General features: G+C 46.2%; 1 protein-coding gene across 4 annotated transcripts in view; it reads left to right on the plus strand.

The window, feature by feature from the left end:
• zmiz1a (zinc finger, MIZ-type containing 1a) overlaps window positions 1-10116 on the plus strand; it is a 114074-nt gene that overhangs the window by 23249 nt on the left and 80709 nt on the right. For 3 of the 4 annotated variants that reach the window (XM_042064791.1, XM_042064787.1, XM_042064789.1), the window contains exon 2: window positions 809-927. The exons of the other annotated variant lie outside the window; for it this stretch is intronic. The gene's annotated coding sequence lies outside the window, so the exon portion shown is untranslated. The remainder of the gene's footprint in view (window positions 1-808; window positions 928-10116) is intronic. 4 annotated transcript variants of the gene reach the window in all.

The raw sequence follows: 10116 nt of genomic DNA on the forward strand, positions 1-10116 counted from the left end.
AGCGCTTGCTGTTGAGGGGCCGTCATTATCACCTGGAGCTTCTCCTGATGCATTAATAGCTGACCTTCTCTTTGCGTGCCACTCAGGGCAGAGCGGCAGGAGCAGCAGCTCCCCTGGTCAACACACTTACACCCAGAGACTTCACAGGCCCCACTGCCATCACTTGGCCAGGGTTAATAATAGTCCCTTAATAGGCTTACCTGTCAATGTGCCATGAGTTGTGAACTCATAAATCAGATTTGCCTGTGTGACATGAAGAGCCATACATGTTTATGTCACTTGCACAATTACATAAAGTGTCGCGCACACCCTTAGTTCCCCCCCCCCTCTTTATCCCCCTCTTCATCCGTGTCCTTACCTGGCAGTGAACTGTGAAGGAGCTTACCGAGGCGTTGAGGAATTGTATCATATTAAACTGCTGTGTGTAATGAGTTTTGGAGCGGGAGCGACACAGTGTGATAACCTCTGTGGAAGGACACTGTCTGAGCTCTCTGGAGGAGCAGCATGGCAGCCCCGGGGGTGGGGTGGGGGGGGGGGGTGCTGTGGGGTAAGGTGGGTGGCAGGGCAAGCATCGGTCTGCATCGGATGGCTCTGTCAGGGCAGCTGGCTTGAGTTACAGCCCTTCCTGTTTGATGTGACTGCAGTCACCTGTTCAGCGTCGCAAACAAAAAACACCACTTTCGACCAGGGCTGCAGTGATAAACATCTCAGTCATGACTGCTCTACGTGAACGACTCCCCGTGGCCCAAGCGCTATGTACGAGAGAGGAGATCCTAACGCTTGTGTCGTGTCTCTTGTCTGTCCACAGGTGTGGCGGGTGCTGGCTAAAGAGGAGTGGACGAAGGGACTGTCCCTGCGGCCTACATGAAGGAAAGGGAGGGGGAGGGGGGGGCCGGTGACCACAGCTCAGACCTTCCCCACTCACAGGTGAGCAGCAGTGTTAAAACAACATTATTGGACACATTTTTATTGTTGAATTCGTTTAGAAATCATTCAGATGTTGCCAGAGTATACCAGGTTAGAGTTAAGCATTGAAGGCTTATAGCTAAAGGTGCTTTATGTGCAGCCGTGGCCCACTGTTTAGCACTCTGGACTTGTAACCGGAGGGTTGCTGGTTCGAGCCCCGACCAGTGGGCCGCGGCTGAAGTGCCCTTGAGCAAGGCACCTAACCCCTCACTGCTCCCCGAGCGCCGCCACTAATTCACCGATTGGGTTAAATGCAGAGACCAAATTTCCCTCACGGGATCAAAAAAGTATATATACTTATACTTATACTTATGTTTCATCTCCAGGACTGCCATACAACTAGCTTAACCTATAGAGGCAATTGCTATGTTTTCTAAGTATGTGACCCCAGGGGTCTTGAGATGTTTTCCTCACTTTAATTGTGGTGTAAACAATGTACGACATAAGTGGTCAATCCTCACACTGCTAGTTCCTGAAACAAAGTGGTGTCGTGGTGCTAAATAGACTATGTCTGTGTCTTTGTGTTTGACTTTGTTCATGGAGACTGTACACGTGTCTTTTTGTGTGTCTGTGTGGTGGAGTGTGTAACCAACGTGGCATTGGTCCAACCTTATGGGCTAGCATGACATGCACACACCGCATGTTGCTTTCATTTGGACCACCTGGGGGACCGTAAGTAATATAGTTGAGCTGAGGGCTCTGTTAGTGTTTATGTGCTGAGGTCCCCCCCTTCTCTTTCTCTCTCCCGCCCTCTCTCCCTCTCTCTGTTTCTCTGTGCTCTATCTATCTCTTTTTCCCTTTCCCTCCCTCTCTCCCTCTCTTTCTTTCTCTGTACTCTATCTATCTCTTTTTCTCTCTCCTTCCCTCTCTCCCTCTCTTTGTTCTCTATATATCTCTCTCCCTCCTTCTCTCCCTCTCTCTCTTTCTCTGTGCTCTGTCTATCTCTCTCCCTCCCTCTCTCCCTCCCTCTCTCCCTCTCTTTCTTTCTCTGTGCTCTATCTATCTCTTTTTCTCTCTCCTTCCCTCTCTCCCTCTCTTTGTTCTCTATCTATCTCTCTCCCTCCTTCTCTCCCTCCCTCTCTCTCTCTGTGCTCTATCTCTCTCTCCCTCCCTCCCTCCCTCTCTCCCTCTCTCTGTGCTCTATCTATCTCTCTTTCTCTCTCTCCCTCCCTCCCTGCCTCCCTCACTCTCTCTCTCTCTCTCTCTCTCTCCCTCCCTCCCTCCCTCCCTCCCTCTCTCTGTGCTCTATCTCTCCTCTCCCTCCCCCCGCGCTGGTCTGTGCAGGGCTCTGCCCTGTGTCTGGCTAAGGCCCTCAGGGCTCCAGCACCTGCATAATGGAACACCAGAGGAAGGAAAGGGGGAAGAGAAAGGGGGAAAAAGGAATCAGATGACTGTGTCTTATGTTTCCTACTGCCAGTGTTTCTTGTCCTTTAACTTTCACAGAGAAAATATTTTTTCAAAATTGAGCGGGGGGTGTGTGTGCAATATTTTTGAATTCACTCGATGTTAACTGCTGTCAATATTTGGCATGAAACGGAGAGGAAAAAAAAATCTTTCAAATGGCCTCTCACTCAGAGACACATGTGTGTAATGCAAAATCTATCACTCTTTCTTTTATTCTGTCAGGGGATTAAGAATTGGGGACAGCCGGAATGAAATAAATAAATAAGTCTGGAGAGCGGTAGTGGGTAATCTTGCTTAGTGCAGTGTGAATGCTAAGCAGTGCTGCGGCCTGACAAACATCTGCCTGGCACACAGCTGAGAGGGATAAACTAAAGCGATTAGTGGGCTAACGTCAGCCTGCTGGAGAGGGCCTGCCCACCCGCCCGCTGTCCTGCTCCTCTCCCGCCCACACATCCACCTGGAGCAATGACACGGCCAGCCAGAGGCTAGCCTCCCACAACAGCGCTGCAGCCGGCCGGCCACCAATGTCCATCCCCACCTTTACAATTAGAAACCCATTAGCTCTGTGTATCAGGTAGGGGTGTGAATCTTCAACGGCCTCACAGTTCGCTTTGTTTATAATTCAAAAGGTTAGACTATAAAATTATTTCTGTATGACAATGCATCATGCATATTTAAACTGTTCCTTTTAAACTTGCTATTAAACAGCTGCTCTTTTTCATTAAACAAGGGACATTACATAAAAAGCAGTCTCCTTTTTCAAAGAAGATTAAAGATAAAGATTATTATCTTTGTCTAAATGCTAGATATGCTGTAGTCTACTCCATTGTAAATACTTCTATTAAAATTAAATTGCTATCACATTAAAACAAAATGGGCCTAAAGGATAACTCAGTTACTGTTCTATAAAACAAAAATATAGCAAGCTGGCTCCTCTAAGAAAAGTATTATCATATCACACGGTAATAAACAGTAAGTGATTTGTAGGTCTATTTGCAGTAAATACCTGTGATACCTGTAGAAAGAACTACAGTGTACATCATGGATTAATTTGGCTAATATGACAACACAGGAGGTGATGATATGTAGGCTAGTGTTAAGATGCATTTAAGTTATGATTAAACAGTGGAGTCAGAAGGTGTGGGGGTGGGATGGGGTGGTATGTGATCTAGAAGCGGGGTCACATTTGTGCTAAATAGCGTGCAGTAGGAGCAACGTGGAGCAGCCACAGATGCTTCCGGCAAGCTGTTGCACCAGACGCTGATCCTGACCACAGCGTTATTTGGAATAAGTGCAGCGGATTAATAGGGATGTAGTGTATATAATGAAACACCAATATTCATAATGGGGTAAGTGGAGTCTAAATGTGCCCTCCACAGAGGCACAGATGCTGGAGAAGTGGAAGGATCTTTTCTGCCGAGCTGCGAAGGCAGACTGCTTCCCTATGTCATAACAGGCTAAAGAGGCAGGATATTTCTACCTCTCTCTCCCTCTAGTTGTCCCCCTGTCTCTCTCCCCTGATCTGTAAGCCATTTTACACCCCAGTACTCCTCGTAGACATGCAGTAGCCCACAGCAGTGCGCAAGACGGGGTGCCAGAGGTCACCCACTCAGCTGCACTGTGCCGAGGCCGATGTGTCAGACACGCGCGTGCTGATCAGACCCCTTAGCGTCTCCTCTCTGTTGCCCCATTTGCTCGGCGACCTTCACGCCGTTCCAGCCTTTAGGAGTCGTCGCAATCAAATGGTCTTTCCTTTCATACCAATAGCATCATCCCACTGATCTTTATATCCCAATGAGGAATGCTGTATCGGGACAAGCTAGCCTATATGGAAATCAGAGGGAAGTCTACCGTTTCCACTGTGTGTACTAGGGCTGCTATTATGGATTCAACTGACATATTTATGCGTGCATTGCCAATGCAGGCACGTGCCAGAGAGCCAAGGGTGTATGGCTGCAAATGAGTTTGACAGTGAGGCTTTCTGGAAAGTTCTCTTTTGGCGGCCGCTTGTGTTGCATGGCGCACATGATAAAGAGAAGGTTGTCAGCACTTGCTGGATTAGCTCACGCCACAAGAATTAACATCACATTGAAGTTTTCCCTTTTTCCCCCTCGTGGATTTCAGGGGCGTTTGATTTATGTCCCCCCGCAGTGCCACCCTGTAGAAAATACACTCTTCAGAAGCACGGAAGATGTTGGGCACAGTGCTGTTATTTTTGTGTTTTTTTGGGGGGGTGGGGGGGTTCTTCCCTCAAGCAAGAGTCTTTTTCGTTATTGTATAACCAGAGTGTTTCTTGCCTTTGTTAGCTGGACGTTTTCCCCTGTTCTATTTTTGCTTCTCATGCTAAATGAGCACATACAGTACATGGGCAGCTAACATGTTCCACTGCTGGACAGATGCTGTCATGTCTTTTTTTCTGGGGCAGGAAAAGAAGAGCGTGCTCAAGTGACAGTCTGCTCTGTTTTCTTCTGGATGTCCTTAAGCTCACTCGCTCCCACGGGGAGCCGGGCCCGTGTCCTTTCTGAGGCGGCTGAGAGTGCCACCCACTGTGCGCGGAAGAGTTTGTTTAGAGGGGTCGAAGGGTGAAGCCGGTCGTCCAGGGATTCTGGCTGGCCTGATGGCCAGTTACAAAACAGCATGGCCATGTGCTGGGCCCTTTTTTTACTGGGCCAGCAGACAGCTTGGCTCTCTAACATTCACAGCCCTGGCGACGTCTTCTGCTAGGTTATTAGTGCTGAAAAAGACTTAGTCTACAGCTCCTGTATTTTCATGTGTCTCTTGGTGTTTTAAGCCCCCAACGTCGTCTTCCAGGCAGCGCTGCATGGAAGGCACTAGGCCGGGTTAGGCAAGGGTTAGGGTTAAGGTTAGGATTAGGTGCCTTGAAGTCGACGGTCGCAGCGCTGCCTTGAAGTCGACGGTGGGGGCTTAAAACACCATCAAGCATTTCCATGTATTCGTAATGTTATGCTCTAGGGGCTATTTGAAGCTGCCATTTGTTGCCATCAGTACTGGGGTGTTTTATTTATTGTATTAATGGGGACAAAAAACGATCTCTTCATGTAGTAACATTACAATATCATGTGTTCCTTAAAGTGGCTTTCGATGCTGAATGACACAATGTGATGAATCAGGTCTGCCTTGGACGCGTGTTGTTTTGTTCTTTCTGATGGTCAGATCACGCCCTCTTTGGAGAAGTGCGCTCTTAGCCTTAGTAGTTGATGAGCTGAGGGAGCGCTTTCCTCAGGCCTGTCACTCGGTAGGAGAATAACATTTGAACCTTGAAATGAACATAACTGCCTGCCATCGCTGACATGAAGCTATATGATTACAGAAGATGTTTTCTCCTGGCCTGTCAGCCTGGCCTGATGAATGACTGTAATATACTCGGCGTCAGGAGTGGACACATTCATTAATGGGCCTCCATAATTTGAACGATACACTTCGAATGCCATCGCAGCACAGAGCCTGATTGTCTCTCTGAATGATTTAATCTTGCTATGTTGTGTTCCCCTATTCATGTCAGCAAACAGAAAAACAATGTGCTCATTTGAATAATATCACAAATGGTGTGGTTACGGGCAGTCACGGCTCCTGAGCATGAATGGTGCCAGCTCACAGAGAGCAGGGAGACCCTGGGCTGCCACCACTGAGTCTGTGTCTGTAGAATTACACACAGCACACTGTACACAAGGCATATTTTGGTTGGTAGCCATATCAGGCTACAGGATGCCATACAGACTTAATGACTAGAAATACCATCGTGAGAAAGATTCTGGAGAAAAAGACAGATGGCTATAATGTCAAAATATCTGGCACTACCACAACTTGCATAGCATTGTTATCAGCAACAAGCCCTCTGAACTTTGCTCATTTCTTGCCAGTTATGTTTTGGCATGTTAAAGGTGCCATGTGTAATGTCCGCCAAAAAATCAATTCATACTCCACATTCCATAAAAGATGATGGCAGTATGCCTCCAGAAAGTGAGTTGGTCTACCCCGGAGTAACAACCGAGAAACGTGTGTTGCAGTTTGGCTGGCGGTTATGTTGCCCGCATACCGCCTCCCATGGCCGAAACTGGTATTATGACACCTGTCGGGCTGTGGCTAGTAATTTAGCATGCTAATTCAGGTTGATATCTCTGCAGCACTATACCTTGTCATTTTTTTTATGACATCATCGCCTTTATTTCTTCTCATTCTTTTGATGCGTGTAGCTCATTTTTTGGATATTTCTACCTCAGTTCTTACACATGGCACCTTTAATGCATTATTTTGGTTCTGAAAATGTGTAATATTCTTTTGAAATGAAGTGGGTGACCTTAAGCATTAAACATGGAAGAGTGCCACCTCACTTTTATTTTGTCTCTTGAATTTCTTGTTCTGCAAAGACATTATAGAGCTGTTAGGAAAGCAGGAACACCCGAGTCAAGAGGGGCAGAGAGAAAGAGGCTAATTTGACATTATGATTTGCTACTCGCTAGGGGTGGGCACGATAGTCGAAAAACTGTTCTAGACTATACACATTTTGATACGCCTATTCGGTTACTCTATAATGCATGACATTATTGTAGAAGTTGTGCTACCACAGTAGCATAGCATAACATTGAAGTATGCTTACTATGCTACCATGGTATGCTGGGATAAGTTATGCTACTATTTCACATGATTTTATTTTATATTTCATAACAACTCTAAACTGTTTAAATGTCTATTAGATCTGCACTATTCTTTCTATTAGATCTTGCTATTTTAACCCTTAAAGGAGTACCGTCACACCGGTGTGACGGGAATGTTGGGAAATTAACATTCTAAAGAATATCTGGGTTCATTGAATTCAACATAGAATTTTAGAACCTTCAATTGTTGCGGAACTTAGAACGTTCAAAAACCTACACCTTTAAGGGTCAATTCAATGATTCAGCTCTGCGTCCCCTCGCTCACTGCTGTGTCCGTCTCCCATCAACGCTGAAGCAGTCATAGTCAAGACTCTTTTCTTCTGCGGATTCTGTGTTGGTGGAATGATTTACCGAATGCTGTGCTAGTCTTTGGGTCTTCAAAAAGGTCTTCAAAAAGCGTCTAATTGCGTCTAAAGAGTCGCGGTATGTTTATGGTTATTGCTATTATTCCTTTTAAATTCTATTTAGTCTATTACTAATATTGGTATTTTGTAAAGCATCTGGTAAATACCTTAAACATAAACATAAATATGAATGTAGCTGCTGAAACCTGTGCCATTGGTATTGTCCTGTATTTGGGACATCAATTTCATTGTGGTGCAGCCTAACGCTTTGTCTGTTCAAGTCAATTACTTTCCCCTGAAATGAGTTTGCATTCACTACAGAAACAAAGACAAGAGCTGCCAGTTTTGAGTGGACGTTTTGATGGGCTCTTTTTCCTGAGGGCCTTATAGTCTGTTTGCGCTACTCTTTAAGTGAAGGTTTTGTGATCTATTTTAAAAGGTTTCTGTATTGGATGCTTTAAATAAACAAATGAACAAATGTGTGGCTTGTGAAATATGAAAGTCTTTTCAACATCAGTAACAGGGCTAGAAAAGGGCTAGAAAAACACATAATGACCTTCTGTATGTCTCAAATGCAGATTGATGGATGCACCGTAACATGTCAGTTTTCATTTATGGTGGGAATTGTTCTTTTTTTATCCTCTTCTGTTTTTCAACAAGGAAAATATGCAGCTCATTTCTATGTACTTTGTACTTCATGAAACTATGAGCGACCAGACCAGCTTTAAATCTCTTATTTACTGCTCTTTCACTTTTATGTATGATGGATTGCAGGTGAGGCTTGCTCACTTTGTACAGCCTCTGTTGATGAACTCCCATTTTAGTCTCATTTGACAGTGATCATCTTGATACATTACATCCATGTCTGCTCACAGCTCTGCCAATCATATATTCTCATTTGCGCCATTGAAAACTCAGCTTTTATGAATTCCATAAAGGCGTACAGATGTTCTTGGTGTTTTGTTTCGCCCTCCTTCAGATTATTTTTTTTTTCGTTGGCTCTGTGCGCATGAGGCTCCACACCTGCAGATGTTGCGCGTTAAAACCGCAGGCCTGCAGCTTCTCGCCAGCCCTGGCGGGATCGTTGAAACAAAGCAATTAAGTAGCGTCTGCGCAGGAGATATTTTATGGAAACGGTAAGGATGTGTGTGAATGCGCGCGAATAGAGAGGAATGTGGCGAGCGTTATAAAAGCAGCAGGGGAGTCCGGATTCTGAATGGAAATGATTTCATCAGAAGTGAGATTTCATCCAGGCTCTACACCCTCCAGAGGAGTGGGGAGATGAGGGGTGGGGGGGCATGGGGAGGAATGTGAGGAGGCTTGGATTTAGGTCTGCATGTTCTCCTTAATGAACACAGACAGCACAGGGGGGGGGGAGTCGGGGGTGTCCTTAAGATTGTGTGTAATTAGCAGAAGAAGTCCCAAACTCACTCTTAAGTTGTGATTACAGCGAGGACTGGTATTCAGAGTGGAAGCAGATCTGGGGTGGGGGCGGGGAAGAAGAATGCTTCAGGGGGTCAGGAGTTGTCTGAAATCCTGAAATATGGGGATTCCAGAGCTCTGGTCCCTTCATCTAAGGTCTTACTGGAGCCGTTATTTAAAAGCTTTCCTTTGAGTAGCATTTACATTGATGAGCAGGCTACAGAGTGTTTGATTGTGGACTGGACTTTTTTTGGGGGTCCTTTCAAGCAACAGTCACAGTTCAGAGAAAGTCTGAAAAGCCTGCACCAACTTCAGAGAATCTCTTTCACACACAAACCACAGCGAGACCCCCACCGAGGCTTTTCAGGCGGCGAGCTGCTCGGCCAGTTCCGCTCTGGAGGTTCGCTCCCTCCAGAGCCAGATACCAGAGAGTGAATTATTTGCAGTACTCTGACCCTCCTAATTGAGAACGGCTGAGGTTGTCTCTGGGTTGCGTCGTGGTACGCGGTGGCGGGCCAACCCCATCCATCCTGCTCCTGCTCCGCTCTGACTGCTGGCCCTCGGAAAACTGACCCCGTGCCTGGTCTACAAAAGAAAGTCAAAGTATTTATGTCGAAAGGGGGAGCAGCAAGGGGAGCGAGAGAGGGAGAGAGAGAGAGAGAGAGAAAGAATGAAAGGCAGGGGAAACATTTAGACAGCTGCACGTGTGGCGTCATGTAACCTCCTGTCTGTCAGAGGAGATATTTCTGTGGGGCCCGCAGGCTCCTGAGCAGCCCATCTCAGCGCTATCAGCGCCACTGCGCCCTGTTGACGGAGAGGGCCGGCCGGGGCCAGTGGTGTTCCTCTGCTCTGAGTGTGTGCCACGCTTAAAGGGCTCTGCATAATGGGAGAGTTTACTCATCTGAAATCACTCCGAGCCCTGGGCTTAATGGGAAAACAGAGTGGAATAACAATAAGGGTTGTCATATCACGGAGTGCTCTGCGATGATGGACTGTGTTATTTGATTATCGGAGCCTTTTACTGCTCTTAGTCATGGCGCTTTCAGGCCCCACTCTAATGATAAAATACTGTGTTGCTATGCAGGGGAAAAAACATTGAATATTTGACATTTAAACAACGCCTCAACCACACACTTACAAACCACACGGTTTGGATCTGCCTGCACTTTGCCTTTGAAATACTCGCATCAGGCATGTTTTGATGAATTGTACTCTGTGCAAACATGTTTGCACTAGTCATTTCCAACGTCTAGAAAATATTTTCTTCTGTCTTCTTCGACAGACACAAACATATTTGACAATGT

This window comes from Alosa sapidissima, chromosome 16 (genome assembly GCF_018492685.1).
Source record: "Alosa sapidissima isolate fAloSap1 chromosome 16, fAloSap1.pri, whole genome shotgun sequence".
NCBI lineage: Eukaryota > Metazoa > Chordata > Actinopteri > Clupeiformes > Clupeidae > Alosa > Alosa sapidissima.